General features: G+C 40.9%; 1 long non-coding RNA gene across 1 annotated transcript in view; it reads right to left on the reverse strand.

The window, feature by feature from the left end:
• The window catches only part of LOC116580078, a 567,258-nt gene extending 546,154 nt beyond the window's left edge, over positions 1-21,104 (reverse strand). Inside the window, exon 1 of the long non-coding RNA XR_004281498.1 lies at positions 20,955-21,104. This is a non-coding gene — a long non-coding RNA (uncharacterized LOC116580078). The remainder of the gene's footprint in view (positions 1-20,954) is intronic.
• Positions 21,105-21,320: the final 216 nt, after the last annotated feature.

Below are 21,320 nucleotides of genomic sequence, written 5' to 3' on the forward strand. Positions count from 1 at the left end.
CATTAGTTTCACGTAAGGGTACTTCATCTTTTGTTATACATTTCTGTGCTATTCTTATAAGCAGTTATTAACCTGAATTAAAAATAAAATCCTTGTGGCACCTGGGTGGCTCAGACCGTTAAGCGTCTGCCTTCAGCTCAGGTCATGATCCTGGGATCCTGGGATTGAGTCCCACATCAGGCTCTGTTCAACGGGGAGCCTGCTTCTCCCCCTCCCTCTGCCTCACTCTGCTTGTGCTCTCTCTCTGTCTTTGTCCAATAAATAAACAAAATCTTTTTAAAAATAAAATAAATAAAAATAAATTTTTAAAAGCTTTTATTTATTCATCTAAGAGAGTGAGAGAGAGAGATCACAAGTAGGCAGAGAGGCAGGTAGAGAGAGAGGGGGAAGCAGGGTCCCCGCTGAGCAGAGAGCGCCATGCGGGGCTTGATCCCAGGACCCTGAGATCATAACCAGAGCTGAAGGCAGAGGCTTAACCCACTGAGCCACCCAGGCGCCCCCCCCCAAAAATTTTTTAATTAAAAAAAATATATATAAATATATAAAATCCTTGCATTAATCTCTCATCAAACAATTTTTAAGAAACCATTGCCACAAAGACCTCTCAACAAAGCACAGAATACGGTAACCTCATAGCATAGACTCCTATTTCTGTTTATCGGTTGGTCTTTCTAAGGACTTTATTAGACTGAATAAGTGTGTCAGATAAGAGCTTCTCAAAATAGGTTTGTTGTTATTTTTCAGATTTTATTTATTTATTTGAGAAAGAGAAAAAGAGAAAGAGCCGGAGTGGGGGAGAAGGAGAGGGAGAAGGAGACTCCCTGTTGAGGAGGGAGCCAGAGTCAGGGCCGGATCCCAGAACCCTGAGACTATGAACTGGGCTGAAGGCAGATGTTCAACCGAGGCCCTGGAGACTGCATTTTAACAAGCCTCTCAGGTGACTCTGTGCAGCAAAGTTATGCGAACCACTGCGTCAGAGTCCAGCTCCATCTGAGACAATTGCCAATACTATGCCAACAAGACACTGCTGTCTTCAGGAAGATAGCAGTCTCCCTGGTCAACATCTGTTGGATCTTTAGGTGGAAGTTCTGATGCACCAAACAAATTAATGATTGCTTGGCAGTATCACCAAATCTAGAATTGCAAACCTTGAGCTCTAACTCTATTGGGGGAATGAGGGATGCTCAAACATGCACCCAATTTATATTTTCCAGATGAAGAGTGTGGAGAAAGCATATGTATGATGTTCTGAGACAGTTCTAACTCTAGGGGACCCAAGGTCCTCACTTTGTGGCTGGACGGCTAAACCACGAACTTCCCTTCTCAAGGTCAGCACCATCACCTGACATTCTAACAGAAACAAAACAGGCTCCCCCAGCCAACGTAGCCTGGAATCCAAGCTCTTTAGATGCTGAGCTTTTGTTTACTCCTGAATAAATTCAATAAAGTGCAGTAACCATTATAATAAATGTAGATGTCACTAATTACAACACTAGATTTTAAGTGCAACACTAGTGTCTCAAGTGGCCTGTAAAACTGAGCAAAATCACAGCCAATTCAAATTTAATTAAAACTATCAGTTTAATTTAGTTTGCTTTTACAATAAAAACTACACTAACCCATTAACTGCATTCCGAATCTCCCATTACGCAGAACAACCAGCAGCTTGAGGGCCTCCACTTTGGTGAATGGTGCAATGCATTCATTTACCTTGTTATCCAGCAAAGTTTCAGTTGTTCTAGATCCAATCAACGACCAATTTTTGTCTTTGAAAATGAGGATCTTAGATTCATCCAGGTAATTCACCATGTGGTTCAAACAGGATTTTGTCCGGCTTCTTGTGCTTTTGAAAATTCACCCCCAAGGAACCTTCTGAGGACATGATCAAGGTATCCCATCTTGAGGTGAACTTATAGTGGCCAAGAAGGGGTTCTTGGAAACTGAATGAAAGAACATGGGGAACCCAGGCAATCATGACCTGACCCTAGTCCTATTTCTTTTTTTTTTTTTTTTAAGATTTGATTTGATTGATTGAATGATTGATTTGTCAGGGAGAGAGAGAGGGAGAACACAAGCAGGTAAAGCAGCAGGCAGAGACAGAGAGAAGAAAGCTCCCTGCTGAACAAGGAGCCCAGGACCCTGAGATCATGACCTGAGCTGAAGGCAGAAGCTTAACCAACTGAGCCACCCAGGCGTCCCCCTAGTTCTATTTCTAAGAGCTGAGTTACCTTAGACAAACTTCCTCCCTTTCCAGAGCCTCCACTTCCTCTTGCTAGAGCAGATCAAAGCAGATTGGTGCTTTCAAAGATACTACTTTCATGATCTTTGTCACATCCAGGTTTTGCCTGTTAACACCTGCAATTCATGTATACTGAGTACAATAGGTTTCCAAGGTACCATCTGCTTCAGCCTCATCCTGAACAGTAATATTTATGAACTCATGCAGTTTCGTGCACCATTTCTGCATTTTTTTTCAACAGAATTAAAGTAAACATATAACAACTAAAATTACTTAAAATGTTTAGCTAACATCATCCTACACACCCCAGGGGATTATGCATCACATCTGGAGAATATTAGCCTCCCTGACCTCTGAGATCTCTTCTTGCTCTGAGGATTTGCAAGTCTATGAAAAAGAATTTTATCACTTGACTCAGGTGAGCAAATGAACATGCACAAAAATGAGCTGCCTACAGGGCTTGTTTCTTCAAAGCAGAGAAGGTAGTTTCTGTCAAGAGAGAAGCACTGATCAGAAACCGAATTCAGAAGGTCATACATTTTATTTTAGGAGGAGAGAAAGGCTTCTAGTAGTTTAGCAAATTCATGACAAACTGTACAGTTTGGCTGAATGTTGAGGAGAGAAAGATAAACCCTTAGGAAGGAAGAACTAAAGTACAGAGAAAAAGTAGGCCTGTAAAAGGCTTTGCAATTTTTAACCACACAGAAGAGAGAAGCCTGGGGCTCGGAGGAGCCTGAGCACATCTGTTTGGACCTGAATAGAGATTTCCCCAGGTACTCACCACTCTGGGTCATCCCAGCTCAAGGATGCCTCTTATGGTGATGAAAGTATAATGAGAAAAACCACATGCAAATGAGGTAAGGAATCACGGGAGAAGAATCCACACGTGACCTGTTTGGGTCTACCTCATGGGGAGATCTGGGAAGGAAGAACAGGAAATTATGCTGCCAAGAATGAGGTCATTAAGAGGAGAACTTGAGATTTATGCAGAAACATTGACTTAAGGCTAAATTTTATGAGGAATGCAGAGACCTGGGCTGTGGCTTCTCCCGGCTACAGTGATAAAGTCAGTGTTGTGATAATCAGGTCCTACGGGTCCATTCTGAGCCACGGCATGGCTGCACACATAGAAAGTGAAATGCTCTCTGTCATGGTAGCCTGTGTGTGGTCGTGCGGAGTGAAGTAGAGCATCATCCAGGACGTGGCTGAGCTAGGACAGACAGTCAACGGTAACCTATGGAGACTAAATACCCAAATGACCAATAGCCGGCCTATACACTACTACAGAACACCCACCACAAGGTCTGCAGCAGTCAGCCCAGGAAGCCAAACCACAAACTGCAGCTTTCAATCCAAAACATACAGGGCTTGGTCAATAACATCCAGCTTTCCTAATTTTTGTCTACTAGTTGACTCAGGACCAACCAGCGAAAGCCAAATATGCTCCGGAAACCAGCCATATAGGCTGCCCTGCTTTTAGCTCACCTCCAGCTTCCCCAGGGGAACATCCTCCAGTAAAGACATACTTGAAACCCTCTCTCATTTTCACTGTACAACCATCCTTCTCCAGTGCCTTCTTGGGAGCCTCTGCCTATCATCAGTTTGGGTTTCTGTTCTCGTTTGGATGGTCAATGTTTTTTTTCAATGGCCACCTGAAACTGCCTAAAATTTTGACAGGGGGCCACATCCATCTCAAAGTCCACTGGTTTAAGTAGGAGATAGATTACTTGCCTTTGGTAATCTATCCACACATAATTTTTAGGTTGTCCTTTCACTCATGACATACCGTATAACACAAACACTTGTGCATGTGCACACACACTACTGGAATTGGCTTAAATCATTTATGTATTCAATTGAATTATTTATGTCCTCATTTCAAGCATGTTGAAGGCTTCCACCCAAATTTACCCTGGTGTGTGCGAAGCCTATATTTGGGCATTTGCTTCAGTTTATGTGATACTGAGGGCAGAAAACAAGCGAAGGCAGGCCCTTACCAAAAACATGTTAAGGACAATGCTGCTGTTGCCTGCTGCTACCCAGAAACCAAATGACTGTGTTTATGCAGGACTCAACATACAAATGATTTTCTGAGACCAAGGATCAGTGAACTGACTATATATTTGTCCCATTCCCTGTTTTGTAAATAAAGCTTTATTGGCACACAGCCACACCTACTCATTTACTTATTATCTATGGATGCTTTTATCCTACAATGGTAGAGGTGAGTACTTGCAACAAAGATGATACGTCCCATGACCAGATCCATTTTTTCTGCCCTACTTTGTGCCTAGGAGTCCCAGCAGACCACATCTCCCAGATGAGCTGAGAGAATGCTAGCTTGCCTGCTAGCATTGGGTGGGTTTGATCAATGGCAAGTAACTGCAGGAAATCCGGGATTAGAGGAGCGAGAGGCCAGAGTATTTCTTCCCTGCTCTGCCAAATCTACAATGGTATCTGTGCCTTTCCATGAACACAGTTTCTTCAAGATGGCTTCCCCAATATATTGCTACATTGTCAGTTTTCATCAGGTTCTCATAATTTTATGTACATCCTAGAGGCTAAGAGATCTTCTTAGTATTGCTAGTCAGTAGGGAACTCTCTCACTATCCCTCATCCATTTTTGCAACCTTGCCCATATCTCAGTCCTTTTTGTCCCTCCATTTGAATCATCTGGAAGCAACCTTGCCCATATCTTGGTCAATAAAGTCCCATCCTTGAAAATTCTGAACTCCATTTGAATCATGTATCTTTCTGGGACCCTGACCAATATACCCCTTTTCTATATTTCAATAACTCAGTTAATCAACTAGCCTAACCCACTCAGGACATAAGGTCAAAACACATTCACCCAACACATGCATGAACACACAACATTATATCAGAGGAGAGGCATTTAAGCCTGATATTTATATTCATAAAAATATCTTTTAATCAGCCTTGCTTACTCCAATTCTGGTAGTTTACTTTAAGGAGAAGCAGCTCTTTACATGAGCAATCAGAGTTTATGTAAGGCCGTCCATCCATATGAGCAGATGAACATCATTATAAACCCGCTCTCGAGATTGCAATGTTCCCAAACACTATTGCTACGCAGTCAACAGCTATAATGAGTCAGGAGCTCACTGCTCACCAATAAGTGGCACTGGCCTTTTTGTTCTCTTCTGAGTCAATCTCTTTATTGTTTCACTCCTTTGGTAGAGATTGTTTTAATATGTCCCATTTCTGAGCAAATTCTCTCAGCTCATCTTCAAAATTCTGAAATTCCACTTGGGTTCCCACTGGGCTATGTTTGTTTATAAGGTCATGAAAGGTTTCTTTAAGCTAAATCAAGCTGGGTAGCATTGCTGTGCCTTAAGTTTTCTGTAAGCAATATCTGTAGCAAGACAAAATGGGTTTTAAATCATTTGTAAGAGATTGAGTTCCTTGTCCACACCGACCCTGAGGACATTTCTTGCCTGTTTTATTTATTTATTTTTTTTTTTAAATGCTGAATGACATAATGGATGTGAAAGTTCTTTGTGAACCATAAAGACCTTTCTAATGTAGGGGATTATGACGATGATCTCAGAGTTTGGGAACATCCTGTCTCCTCGGGTTTATTTTATTCCCCATTTTTCAGGGGTCATCACATTCTAAAGGAGACCAGTACTTTTTTCCAAGATTTCCTTTTATATTTGGGATAGAGTAGAACATAATTAATAATACAATTATTCACTTATTTATTTACAAAATATTTACTGGATGCCTTGGATGTGCTAAGCATTGGCCAGGGTGCTGGGGGTAAAATAGAGTAAATAACACAGTTCCTGTCCTTCAGGACTTTAATCATTCATTTGGCTCTCATTCTGTGCCAGACACAGTGCTAAATACTTCACTCATGTTATCTCAGTTAGTATTTATAACCATACTAAGTTAATTACATTATCCACATTTTACAAATAACATGTACTAACAAAAACAATGATGTCAATGATGAACATTTATTGAGTGTTTACTATGCTACATAGTGACCTAAATGCTTTACAAGCATCTCAGTTAATACTCAAAATCCCCCTAAGAGTTATTATATTTTCCCTATTTCCCAACTAACAACTAATATTTGTTGGCCACTTAATATTGGCAAATATGATCCTAAGCACTTTACATGATTATCTCATTTAATTCTTTCGAGAACATCATGAAGGAGATACCACTACAATCCAAGTGCTTAAGGAACATGCCCAAGTTCATAGAGTTGGAGTTGGTAGAAGTGACATTCTAACTCAGCTCTTTAAAAAGCCCATGACCTTAACCATGACACTAAATTGGCTCTCAAGAACACATTATTCCCAGAATAAGTGACTTTCAGGAGAAAAACAAACAAAAAGATGTCAAGGTACACTTCACAGCAACACTGAAAGAGGATGGTTGAGAAATAAATCTGAAAGCAGATATTGTATTTACCTTACAGTCTTTTCTTGTTATATGATAGCTCCCAACTTGCAAAAAGACTTCAATTTATCTTAATTTAATACAGGATTTGCACTGTTAGTAAATACAGTCTCTGAAAAATCACTAGCAGAGAAACACAAAGGGCTTAAAACCTTGAATTCTCCTTAACTCATTGTTAGTATCAATACTTTCCAGGTATATTTTTATTCTGTATTATTTCAGATTAATCCGAGATTTCTTCCTGCGTATTCCTAGAGAAGGGTGCAGGAAATATGGAATTTATGTCAAGCGTAATGGTATTTTGAAAACTACTCCTCAAAAGACACGTATGTGCAATTGCCCCCCAACACACACATACACACACACACACACACACACACACGCATGCAAGAATTTTTTTGGTAACATTTAGCAAAAACCCTTGCATCAAACAAGACTCAACACATGGCTGTAGAACAGAATGGAATGAGATAGAAAGTAATAGAGCAGAATAATACAGAAAAAAAAAGTCATCAGTTTAAATGGAATGAAATAGCATAGGCTAGAATGTCTAGTAATTAAATACAATAACTTAGACTAGAATAGAAAAGAAAGGAGGAGAGGTGAAGGGAAGAAACTGATGCCTGACATCGGATTGTTTGAGTATATTATCATCTCTGTATACTTGTGGAATCCACAGGGAGGGCTTGACTCAAGTGCAGGCCCCTGAAAACCACCGCAGCTCATGCTGGGCTATAGATCAAAATAAGGCTACTCAAATGGAGGAGTCTCCCCTCCTTCTCAGAGCCTCTGTTCATATCATCCAATAGCAGGAATCTTCTTTTTCTTCCAGGTAGGAGAGAAGCTGGGAAATCCTAAATCTCACCTAGTTCTCTTTTTTTCTGCCTTCCTTGGAGGTGAAGGGTCCTTCCTGAGGCTGGGCACGAGACACATCCAGAACAAACAGATTTTGAGGTAAAATCACATGGAAAGAGTTTTGGCTTTGGGTAGTCTGTCTACAGCCTTCAGAAATCCTATTTTGAAGGACTTATATATTTGCTAAGAGGTTATGTAAATGTGTCTTAGTTGTCTAATACCCTCAGAGAAGGCACAAGCACTTACAAAGAGCATTGCTCTAACAGCTACCCCAGGTCAGCTTTGGTGCCAGGACTGTTATTCTCCCAAGAAGGGCTCTATCTTGCATCACCAAGGCATCCTTGGAGATCATGTCCTTAAACGGTAGGTTGTGAGCCTGGATATCAAGAAGGAAGACTGAGCCCAAGAAGGCAAATCTATTTAAAGGTGCTTGTGGGAATAGGAAGTCTCTGGTGAATTAAGAGAGTCAAAGAGTCTCCATGACTAGACCACAGACATCTCACCAGCTCCCCTCATATAGATGTGTATTATCATTTCTGTTTCTCTGGAGAAGCTTGACTAATATACCATTGCTTCGGCCTTCCCTCTATTAATATATATTACCATATAATATATATTAATGTTCAACCTATTAATATATGTGTATGTATGTGTATATGCATATTTTTAGAAAGTTTGTATAAACATAGGAAAAATTCTGGAAAGATACACAGCAGATAGAGTGGTTTCCTTCCCCTCCCTTCCCTAACCCCTCAGGGAGTAGGGGGAGTATTACAGTTTAGTGGAGAAGTTTGCTTTGTTTTGCTTTTTATATTATCACTGAAACACACTGAATGCTTGCTAAATGCTCAGAAACATGCTCGTGTGCTACATATACAATGTCAATTAATGCATGACAACCCTGCATGTATGCTCACTCTGTTTTGCAGGAGCTCAAACCAAGGCCTTGGGAGGGTAAATAATTATCCCAAATATGTAAGACTTGAATGCTACAGAGCTACGATTCAATCTCAGGTCTCTGATCCAAAACTGTGTTTTGTCCACGATGTACTTTCTCCACAAAGAGATCATTTTAATGTAAATAATATATATATATATATACACACCTATACACATATCTAAACAATTATGCATGTATGTATAAAACACATACATGTGTATATAATATATACATGTATATATACAGATACATAAAATTTAAAACATACATATACATATGTGCATAGATACAGAAAATATTTTTTCAGTGTACCTATATTACTCCTGCATTCTTTAAAGAATAGATTTTAGTATTTACTCCAAAACAATAAAAGTGAGTGAGAATCTGAGGAAGGGAAAGAGAATCAATTCAGTGAGGAAAAGTATTTTCTGTTTTACTATTTTAATTTGTATTTCCTCAAAAAGCAGAGCCTGAGACAAGGACTTGGGTACACACTGTTTGTGAGGTGATCCTGGGAAATAGGAAAAGCCAAGAAAAGGAAGTACGTTGGGGGTCACTAGTGCAGACAACACGGTTCAGTTCTGCCAGGATCTCTGAGAAGCAGATAAAGCACCTCTCAGAACTGCCCACCTGAAAAAGGAGAAGCTGGGCCATTTTCCACAGGCTTCTGCCCCCCTTCATGGAGGGTGGTCCCCAGGGGCGTTACCTCCGGGCCTGGAGAGAAAGCTTGAGGTGGGATCTGCCACTTGAGGCGTGTCTCACCTAAGGCTGACATTGGAGTAAATACTAAAATCTATACAGGCAGGCAATGGGACAGGAATAGCATACCAAAGGAATCAGTTATAGGCACATGTGAAAATAAAGGGCACCTGGGTGGTTCAGCAGGTTAAGCCTCTGCCTTCAGCTCAGGTCCTGATCTCAGGGTCCTGGGATCGAGCCCCGAGCCCCACATCGGGCTCCCTCCTCAGCAGGGAGCCTGCTTCCCCCACCTCCTCTGTCTGCCTCTCTGACTACTTGTGATCTCTGTCAAATAAATAAATAAAATCTTTAAAAAAAAAAAAAGTCCAATTAAAAAAAAAGAAGAAGAAAATTACCTCAAAGGGGGATCTTTTTGTTTTGTTTAGATCATTTTCTGTTGCTTTTTCCTAAGGAAAAATATAGGAAGGAGCACAGACTATTCATCTGAGCCAACCCTGACCGGCTGGCACACAGTTCTGAATGGACATGGCTAGGGGAGATGAGGCGCCCGCGCAGCAGACAAAGACACAGGGGAAAGGTGCTCCAAAAGACAGCAGGGCTTCCTCACAGAGAAGCCTTTCAGACTCTCATGATGAACCTCACAAGCTCCCTCTCTCTGCAGTGAGGCTCAGAGAAAGAACAACCAGCAGGGAGAGTTTCACGTCAAATTGCATCTGAACTTTCAACTACATTCCTCCTAACAGCTGCCTTGGGTAAGGATCCTGGCAAGTGCTTTTAGATTTTTATTCATGTGCAGACAGGAGAGGAGGTGAGGAAACAATTCGGAGATGAAGAACTCCAAATTATGAGAAGAATGCCAACTGTCAATAATCAAAATAATTCTTCTCTGCATAATCAACACCACATCGGCACAGCTGCTGACGAAGAAACAATAAACTCCATGTAAAAATAAAAACCTCTCTTTTTTTCATGCTACCTTACAAGGAAAATCTGTACTGGAGCAAGGCTTTGTGAAGTAGTTCCTAAAGCACGCAATCAACATTTTCTTGAAATTACAGCTGGCATCTTGCATCTAGCAAATGTCTTTCTTTCCACGTTATTATTTATTTATACCTTGTAGAGATGCTTTAACACTCCATTGCTAAGCCATTTGCTTGACAATTGATTGTGTACTACCCGATACCACACCTCACGCTAGAATGTTGAGATTATGTTTTTACCTGTATGTCAATACTGTATGTGATTTGGATTGTGTGACACTTGGCCAGCGCTAGTTTTCAGGAGTCTCAACCTTGCTAAACGTTTCATAGCATGGTATCAATTGTTTTGTGGAGAGGAACAAACTCAGGTTTCATGAATTGAAAGTCAGGGAATCCAGAGTCATCAGGGTGTAAAGTGTTGGCTCTGAACTTAGAGAGCTTGGGTTTGAATTACACTCTGCCATTTACTAGCATGTAAACTTGAGAGCATCACTCGACCTCTCAAGGCCTCAAGGTACTCACCTGTAGAATGGGAATAAGAATACTCCCTCAGATGTTTGGGTAGAGAATTAAGTAAGTAATGCATAGCCTACAGTAAGTACACAGTCAACGTCAGCTGTTATACCTTCTTGGGAGTTGAGCAATATTTCATCCTTCTATCTTGAATTTCCTTCCATAAAACAGTAATGGCCTACTCTCTCCTTGTTCATGGAAGGATTTCTAATTCCTAGGATTTCTAAGTTCTGATTTCCCCCAGTTATTCCCTGGGTATTCAGTTGGTAATAAATTGCCAAAACAACTATTAAAATCTGGGTTCTTCAGGGCTCATGGGCAGAGACACGAGAGGTGAAGAGAGCCTTAGGACAACGAACACACATCTCCCAGGTCAAAGAGTGAGCTTGCGCAGGCTGATTCATTCCCTCTTTTCTCAACACATTCTCTGCAACTCCCTCCCATATGATGCAGGGGACTTCAGGGTTGTACGGAACAGGGCTGAAATTCAGAGATGATGGAGAGCTATTCCCCAGGGAAGAGGTTCTCTTGAACTCTATCAGTCTTGGTCCTTCTTACCACTCATCTCCCCAAAATAGGTCAGAACAATGCTTACATATTATAAAGTGCTCCTCCTTCTTCAAAAATGCATTAACGGCATCCCACTGCCCTCAGAAAAAGCCTGATTTCATAAATACAGACTAGCTTCCATGGCATACATTATTCTGTGAGGGCACATAACGCTCAAAGAAGCAGAATCAGGCTAGAGTGGAGACAGGTGTGAGCCCACAAAATGAACTGAAAAGCTCATCCCTGGTATAATAATCCCACACACCCCTGAGAAGAGCAGGCCACTCAGAAAGTGAAAAAGAAAAGCCACATCACATCCCAGTCATGAATTTCAGCCACATGCTCCAGTGGTATCACGGGGAATTGGTAAAAGAACTTGCTCTTTCTAATGTCATGTGCATCAAAGGGACACACAGTCCCCTAGCATCCCTTGGGCTATTTAAGATCCTAGGCTCTGAGGCTTCCTAGGCTCTAAGGCTGGTCAGTCCTGGCATGGATCTCAGCTCCTTAGGCAAGTTCACTTATCTCCACAAGCCTCTGTTGCTCCTCTGTACGACAGAGATACAAATAGCACCTGCTTCACAGGGTTTAGTGAAAATTTGAGAAGACAACAGACAAAACAGTACTTAGTTCAGAGCATCCATAAATATTAGTAGTAATTCATACAAATATCATTTATACATGATCACTCATAAATTTATCATATCCCCAAAGTGATAAAAACCATACTAGATGCCCAGAACCAAGCACAGAGCCTCAAACCACACACAGAGGAATGAGGTCAGAGGAGGAAGAGGAAACCAGGTTCAGGCACTGAGGCTTAAATACTTTATTCTCAGACAAGCACCTCGGCCTCGGTCACGGCTTATCGGTTCTTATTGTATGTGTTATTCCAACAGGCTTAATGACCTGGCTTCCAGTTCCAGGCCTGATTCAAGGCAGCTACATCAATGGGAGTAGAGAACTGCTACAGGCAGGCAAACCATCTGGAGACACCTCAGATGCTCCATCCCTATCCCCATCCTCTGCTTCTCGTGGGTCGGCACCTCCATTCCCTTCAACATCTTCCATACCATATGATTTCAGTTCTCTTCGTCACCTTAGCTCTCTTTTAAACTTACTCCATTTTTTATACTGCCTTAAATCAAAGTTAAATGCAAGTGGCTCAACCAAAAATTGCTGGAGTCCAGGTTTTATAAGGAGGTCACAAAAGCAAACACCTTCAGAGGCAGTGAGAGAGAGTAAATGACTGAAGAAAGCAAGACTAGGATAAGAAATGGCGTCTCTTCTGTGAGCAGGTGAAGAGGAAATGCCCAGCCAGAGGCATTCTAGCATCCATCACAAGAATAGCCAATAGTCTGACCCAGGTGATTTGTGTAAGCCAACTGGGACTTGGCATTTGGGCCCAATAAGACTGAAAGAAAGAAGGGATATTTCAAGTTTGTGGGACAGGTGTCTTCATCCCTCTTCCAGACACAGACAAGGAAACATGAGCCACAGACAAGGAAACCTGAGCCATCTTGCTCCTGGACCCATCTTACAGCCGTGAGAGGAACGGCCCACAAGGAAAGTCAGGATGGAAGGATGGAAAGAACCTCCATCTCTGGTGAAGGCCTTAATTGCTAAACAACCGACTCTAGAGCACAGCCTACCTCTTGACTTAAGTCAGAGAATAAATGTTCCTACTGTTTAAGGTGGTGTGAGTTGAGGTTTCTCAATTTGCCCTTAATAGTGTCCTAGAAAATACAGAACAAATATTTTAACTTGTAAGTACCATGATAACCCAACAGGATTGGGAACTCCTTGGCTGGAAGCAATACAGAACTCTTGAACACTTGAAAAGTGAGATGTGCTCTAAGTACAAAATTAGAAAGACTTAGTACAAAAAATAGGTGTAAAGTATCTGATTAACAGACTTCATATTGTTTACATTTTGAAAAAACACTAGTTTGGGTAGGTTGGGTTGAACAGTTTTAATCATAAAGTTAATTTTATATGTTTCTTTTTACCTTTTTTTAAATGTGGCTACCAGAAAATGTGAAATTACATCTGTACTCATGTTGTATTTCCATCAGACAACGCTGATGCAGTTGTTGTACTTCCTGCAATCAGCCTAAGGATATTAGGTCATACAACACTATTTACTCATATTTCACCTACTGTCAGCAAAAATGTCTGAACTTTTCCTACCCTTCCTAGTGCTAAATCATTTTTCTCCATTCTTTCCTCTGTACAGTTATTTTCTTGGCCCAAGTAAGGAACTCCCATTGATCCTACTTATAGCTTATCTAAAGTGCACTGCAATAGCCCAGTAGTTCACCACGGGGCATGACGGAAATTTGTGGTGGTCAGTTTGGATTGTCACATGATGGGGAAGGGTGTTACGGTTATTTAGTGGGCAGGGGCCTGCGTGTCTCTTAGCAGATAAGACAACTGTCCACTTTCCCCATGCCATGATGAAAAATGTGTTTACATATAACTGGCCAGAATCAAATTCCATTTTAGTTATAAATATGGGGAGAAGGTAGTTTGCATGGGGTTAATTTAAATGAATTTTCTAGGAAAGCAACTATTGTGTAAATCAAGACAGAGGTCTACTTTGTTTTGTTCAGAACTTTGGAAGTTATTCACCATTTTAGAAAATCACATCATTTATAATAATGCCATTAATGGTGTCTGAGTCACCAGCATGGCTCATCTGCACGGGTCCACTTCTGAGCTACTACAGTATGGCAATTCTATGCATATGGATTAACGTACTTCTTTCTTTCACTCTTATTTCAAAATGCCCCATAGAAGGAAAAAAAAAAAATCAATCCTATTCAGTTGAAAATTGTTTTACTTCTCTTAAATCCCAACTAATTCGTTAGATCAGAGGCAAGCATCTAAGTACGGTCGGTTCTGACATAACACACGATATGCACTCCTAAAATGCCAGCCCACTCCACAGAATCACACAACCAAAACCACAGCGTCTTTGGAGAAGGTGGAACGAGGGCACAACACTCAGAAACTTGGAGAATGACATAAAGAGAGAACGTAGTAAAAGTGGTTGCATGTTAAACGGTTAAGAAATACACAAGTACTACCTAAAAAGTGACACCCCACCTTGAAAAAGACCTGAAGTTTGCTTGTAGAAGTAAGAGCAATGGAACAGCTGTGCCTTGTGGGTTGCTGTGAGGTAGGGGAAGCAGGGCTGTTTGAATCAGAGGGAAAGGTGTCCACCAGCTGTGGATGAGTACAGCTCACCATACTGGTGACCTGAGGCAGCTGGTTGATATCTGGGCTGCGCACATATGGAAGTTTTGTGTTTTTTATAAGCATAGTTAGATATCTTTTTTCCTAATCTCTGCACCAACAGGGAAATTTATAAACTGTATATCTGTTTGAATGCTGTATGTATATCTGTGCTCTATGCATTCACAGAATACTATTTTTTGTCCCCCAAGAAAGAAACTTTGCTCCCTTGGGGACAATACTGCCCCACCCACCCACCCACTGGGAATGCATACGATCAAGGTATACAGAGAGGATGATGGGAGCACAGAGAAGGGCGTGACTCACTGCCTGGGACAGTCAGGGAGGGCAGAAGAGGAAATGACATTTGAACCAGGTTTTGTAGGATGAGTAAGACTTGCCATCTGGGAAAAGGGAGGGAAGTGATTCTAGAAGGAACAGCTTCCAGGCATGTTTGCTGACTGTTTGCATAGCACGGTATGCTCTGAGGGCTACACATCCACAGAAAGAGTGGGGAATTTAAAAATACAAATTTTAGTACAATTTTAGATACAAACTGACTCTTATGAGGTTATCAAATCCTAGAAACCTTTTGGGGGCAGGAGTGTATAAGGAGCAGAAACTGGGAAGAACATTGAGTTATTAAAGGTAGGTATTAGGTTCCTTTAATTTCAGTCTATGTCTCAGATGGAAAGACTCCTGAGTAATAAATAATAGAGCACACTTTGGGCATAGTTCATTCACCACACTCCCAGACACATTTCGAATACCATTCAAAGCGAGTCGTGAAAGCTCTGATTAATATACAACACAGAGCTCTCTATATATACTCTCAAGGGTAAAAATACTGCTGAAAAGCCAGTTCTTTTAAAAGCTGAGCATCTAACACCACCTTGTGAATGATAATAAATGGCAGGCTAAGCCAGAAGGTATACTGGCCCTCTGTCTGGGTCTGCAAGTTTTATATGCACAAAACTAACTACAGACCTGTTCTTTGGCCAACAGAACTGGATCGTCTTCCAGTGAGATAATATTTCCTATGAGACTCCTGGTATTTCCCAATTCTAATGTGGTCAAAAATAGCAACCCCAGCTCCCATGGGTTGTTTTCCTTTTCTCTTTTTTTTCCCTCATATTCCCTACTCAAGCTCCATGAGGAATGTGCATCCATTTGCTATTAAAATAATATGGCAGTCATTTTCCCTAAGGCTAAAGAAGTTTAAGATTTTTCCATAACATCGAGTCCCTCCCTGGCCTCATGGAGCTCGTCATCCACTCAGAGACAGGCACAAAGCCACACAACTAATTTCAAATGTGATCGAGGGGCTCCTAGGTGGCTCAGTGGGTTAAAGCCTCTGCCTTCGGCTCAGGTCATGATCCGAGCATCCTGGGATCGAGCCCCACATCGGGCTCTCTGCTCAGTGGGGAGCCTGCTTCCCCCTCTCACTCTCTGCCTGCCTCTCTGCCTGCTTGTGATCTCTGTCTGTCAAATAAATAAATAAAATCTTTCCCAAAAAATGTGATCGAAACAAGGGAGGATTAAGTAGGATTGGACACATGTGACAAATGTAACTTACAACCATAACTTCATGTGCAAATACTACATGCTGTGCAGGGCACCGTGACAAATATAAATGTTATATTATGGGTGAGGAAAAAGAAAGAGCATGGCATCCTCATGAAAGAGATATGACCACATTTACCCTCTCTAATTCCTGTAAGTAGAACGCCAGCCATTTGAGTGAGCACTGTCCAGAAGCAGGTTTACTTTTTATTGGTCATCATGGACCCAAGGAGAACTATGCAGGGACATTACAGCACTGTTTGTAGAAGAAAAAGTAATAATCTAAGTACCCATCAAAAGGGGACAAGTTACGTACATGGAGCATTCTATGTAGTATTTAAAAGAATGGATGACAGCCACATACAGCAATTGGAAACTACATCCAGAAAATATTGTTGGGTTAAAAAAAAAAAAAAAGGCAAAATGTAGAACAACATGTCGAGTGTACTTTCATCCATGTGAAATTTAAGGAGAGACACACAGGTTCAAGTAAATGTCCACATACACAAACTATCTCCAGAAGAGTACAGAAAACATGATGACGGTGGTCATCTCTGGAGGGGAAGTGGGTGTATAAAGGTCAGAAGGGCTGAAAAGACAAGTCACTCATTCCATCTACTTTACTATTATTGGAAATTTGCCACATCTGGTTAGAGAAAAATGATCTCAAACAGTATATGGAGAAAGGAAGTGTTAACCAACAATAGAAACAATTCATTTTATAATCTGCCTTCCATTCCATGTGTTGGCTTAACAGAATTCTCTAAATGCTTAGAAATAAGGTCAGAACAATTAGACAGATAGAGACTAAGGTTCAAATGCGATGGGGGGTAATCATAAGAGTAAAGAAAGAGGATAAAACTTCACATAAGCAACAGACAGACAGACATGGGCTATTGATCACAAAAGCTAAAGGATGCAGCTGGGCTGGGAAACAGGATCTTAGGTAATAAATAGACTCTGTTGGAGAAAATTGATTCACATAATGAGAAAATTATTCCCTTTTCCAATCTTTTTTTATTGCTCGGATATAATCAAAGAGGAAGTCTGAGTTTGGTACAACTACGCCTTTATGACCCCTGGACATGTTCTTCAAGTTAAAATTTGATAATGTGTTTGGATTTGACTATATTTCTTTTCACTCATATCCTTCTAAGAGAAAGTAACTCTAGTTTCCCATTTATGACTTTGAAACAAAGCCTCCTGTTAAAATAAGCACATTTAATTTTGATGTTTTAAAATGAGCCACTTTAGGGGCGCCTGGGTGGCTCAGCCGTTAAGCATCTGCCTTCGGCTCGGGTCATGATCCCAGCACCCTGGGATTGAGCCCTACATGGGGCTCCCTGCTTGGCAGGAAGCCTGCTTCTCCCTCTCCTGCTTCCCCTGCTTGTGTTTCCTTGCTCACAGTCTCTCTCTCTGTGTCAAATAAATAAATAAAATCTTAAAATAAAATAAAATGAGCCATTTTAAAGGAACACATTAAGTAACACAAGAGGTGCAGGGAGATGGCAAAATTCGTCAATGTGCTACACGAATGACAGAAGTTGAGCAAGCAGTGCCCCGAGAGAAAAATCCTTCTCGGTCTATGGCAGAGAAGCTGTGTAGTTGTATGGTTGTGATTTGTTGTTGATTTTTACTTTCATCCTACTGAGCAAGCGCTGAATAAAAATGCAGGAGATTGTTTAGGAAGCCGTAGTTTTGTTCTCATTGCCAAGGGTACTTAACAAGAATACCATTAGTTTCTGAGAGCTGATTCCTTGGATGACTAAGAATCCGAGAACCAAAAACACAGGCACAACACCGAAGGCCTAATTAAAAGTGTGATTCTTGCCCCGCTGTGTAACGAGAGCCCTTTGGTTAGGATCCCAGGAGAGAAGAAACACCTCAATTGAAATCATATTTTCCCCCTTTCTCCCTCACCAGTTCTACCATTTTTTCATTAGCTAATCCCAATTACAGAGCCTTTTTACTAAAGCCATAAATCTCTGCCGTTCCCAATAAGCATAAATTATATGGTAAATAACTGCATTCTGTGTCTCTCCAGAAAAATACCCCTGCCTTTTTTTGGCAGGTCATGAGACTGAGCTGCTAAGTCAACATTCATGCTTTTTGATTTGGGATTTCGCCCCGCTTCTCATCCATCATTCATCTATAAAAGCCACACTTCTTTTAGGGAGAAAACTATTACCAATGCACTTCTCTAAAATTCATCATAATAAAAGTATGCTTTTTCTTCCTATTTCTGAGTGACTCCAAGTAGTGTGAAAAGCTTGATCGTTGTGTTAAAATCTACCTCTGCCATTCCCTGGCCAAATGGCCCAAGATACTCATGCTGACTCAAATCCAAGTCTGGATCATCACTGAGGAGACAGGTGTCACAGAATTTTGTCCCAAGATAAATGAAGAAACTTAAGAGACAGTGTTTAGCACTGTGCCTGGCATAGAAAACATGCTCATTAATATGAGTTGTTCATATTGTACAAAACAAAGTGGTGATTTTGTTGTTGTTGTTCCTTCCATGGTCAGCAATTGCTTAACCCAACATTTTCTGTGTTAAACTAATTAACAGAAACATACCTTATCCATGATTGATTTTCATACTCATTTATTACTCGTTTCTCTATGGTTTAATTTAATTAAATTGAGCAGCATATCAAATATTGATTTTAATAAAATCTTGATTAAGACTCGAGCAATTATCAAACACAGTTCTCATACCATTCCTGCATTTCAATGGAACCAACCTGAAAACCAATTTGCTTTTAAAATAAAGAAGTGACTTCATATACATATATACACACACACACAGCCCTCACGCCATTTTCAGAAATAAAGGAAAAATGGCCTCCCACTCTTTTCATTAGCAAAGATAAGCAGCAATATCTGACTGGGTTCTACAAAGCTGAATCCAGATACTCGTCTCATCTCCAATTGGTAGTGGAAGGGAAAAAACCAACTAGAGCCAATTCCTCTGAAAAACATTTATTTAGCAACTGCTAGGTACAAGCCACTGTCCTACACTGTCCAACACAAGTAGAGGTAACGAAGAGCTAATCATACAGCCTGTTTTAATGTGTGTGGAAAAATCCATCAACACACACAAGTCTTCAATTTTATTGAATGATAACCAGAGAAGTACGTGTATTTCAATTCTTGAAATTACTCTGCTGTGTGATTTATGTGTATAGACTCATTCTTAAGAGAATATAATGAAAATGTGATGGCATAAATTATCAATAGTATCATATTAGCAATTAACCATCAGTATAAGACATTTAATAAGTTAAATATTTGGTTTGATAGTTAAGTGCTAAAGGAAAATATCTGGCCAATAGCATCACAGCAGCACCACCTAGAGGATTCTGAAAAGTAGCACAGGGTCAATCCCCCCACTTGCCATTCTTCCTATTTAAGTGAAAAGAAAGGTAACTACTGACTTTCGCCATCTTATGTCACTTAAAGCATTTCAATTCTATCCACATCATTTAGCATCTTCTTAAATCTTGAAATTTTTATGGAATGACTAAATGAAATTGAATGTTCTCAAAATTACAATGCAATTGGACAAAGGATCCCAACTGTCCTCCTGGGGAGGCGGTACTGGGTGTGTGCTGGCGCCCCCAGGGTCAGGAATGCTGTGACCTGAGCCATGGCTCTCCCCTCCCTCCAACATACATACACACCTCCTCATTATTCTGTCTTGATCCCAGACATATTCGCACCAAAGACTGGACATTTGGTAACATTTCAAAATCATATTCCTGAGCTACTGGCCAGTGTTTATTTAGAGGAGGTAAGAAAAAATTAACTTTATATTGTTAAAACTGTTTACAGTAGCACACTCAGTTACTGATTTCCTTCCACTGGCCAAAGGTGAACCAATGTCCTGGGGTGGATTGAAAGAAAAATAATGAAATATCTCCTTTTTCTATATACAGTTTTCATTCTCCTGTTATATTTGTAATTTTTCTGAACAAGGGAGCTACTTTGGAGTCCTGTTAAAAGGCCTACAACTGAGATAATAAAACATGTCTGCTTTTCAATAGGAACTAGCACTCTTCTTACGTTATTTGGTTTCTGAACCTCAGCCAACTATGCAGACCCTCAGCTGACCGCAGCCTCACAGAAGAGTGAAAATGCACATGTAGTGTGGCTGGGGTCTGGGAGGCAAAGGAGGAGCACTCACCTTCGTTTCCACTGGAGGGCACTGTCCACCTCAGTCAGAGGGGACTGATTCAAGGAGTTTGCCGGGCATAGTAGACAGAAATCAGAGTTAACCTGAACTCTGAAGTCAGGGTTCTGAAATGAGCACACTATTAAAGGGCAGAGGGGGGCAGTGGCTCGTTCATAGTGATTCTCTGAATTTCAGGTACATGCTCCTGGGCCCAATTTACCAAAGGAATACGAGGTTTTGCCTAGAGAAAGCTTTTCCTCCTTCTGTATGCTAAAGCCATTGCTAAAAGTCATACCAAGCTGCAATAATTTTAGTTCTTTCAAATGTCTTCATTTTCTTGCACATACTTTTCCCTCTATTCTACCTCCACACCTATTCACCTTGAAAGTGTCTGATTCTCCTTTACAAGCTTAGATATCACTACCTCCAGGAACCCTTCCAGGACTCCCTTACGTTGGGTCAAGATCCCCTCCAATGTGTCTCATTTGCAACCCCTGCTTCCCCCATGAGGAAGTTTGACCTAATTAATTATGTCTCCCATTAGACTATAAGTGCCACCCAAGCTGAGTATATCTCTGACCTTATTCCAAGTTATATTCCCTGCATCCCAACAGTTCTGGCTCAAACCCTCCATCAATATTGTTGAAGGAATGTTAGCCCTAAGTAAGTATGACTTACGTTGAGAAGGACTCTGATGTTCTGCACACAACCTCCATTTCCTAGCCTTCCAAACATATGCCTCAATGCCCACTGTTTTGCTTCCTCACTTACCTTGTTCTCTTGATGCTTACAGTGGTCAGAAGAAAGGCCCAAGATTCTACAACTTAAGCTGCTTCTTGCCATCAAAGGTTGTGGCAATTCTGCTTGGACATCTCTTCACCATCTCCAGAACTTTTTCTATGATCCACAGACAGCCCATCTCAATTTCTGAGTCAGCTGCAAGAGAAGCAGTCGACCAAAATATTTATAGTAGAGACCTTTCTGGGGTGCATGAATTTGGAGGGAGATGAGACCCCCTCTTCTTTACAAGCAGCTAACAAAGTCCTATTCTCTTGTATGCAGTTGACATAATAGCAGAGAAGGAAAACAGGGGAGTTCAACTTTGTTTCTGGCTCAGCTACTTATTGTGCCCATAGA

This window comes from Mustela erminea, chromosome 19, assembly GCF_009829155.1.
Source record: "Mustela erminea isolate mMusErm1 chromosome 19, mMusErm1.Pri, whole genome shotgun sequence".
NCBI lineage: Eukaryota > Metazoa > Chordata > Mammalia > Carnivora > Mustelidae > Mustela > Mustela erminea.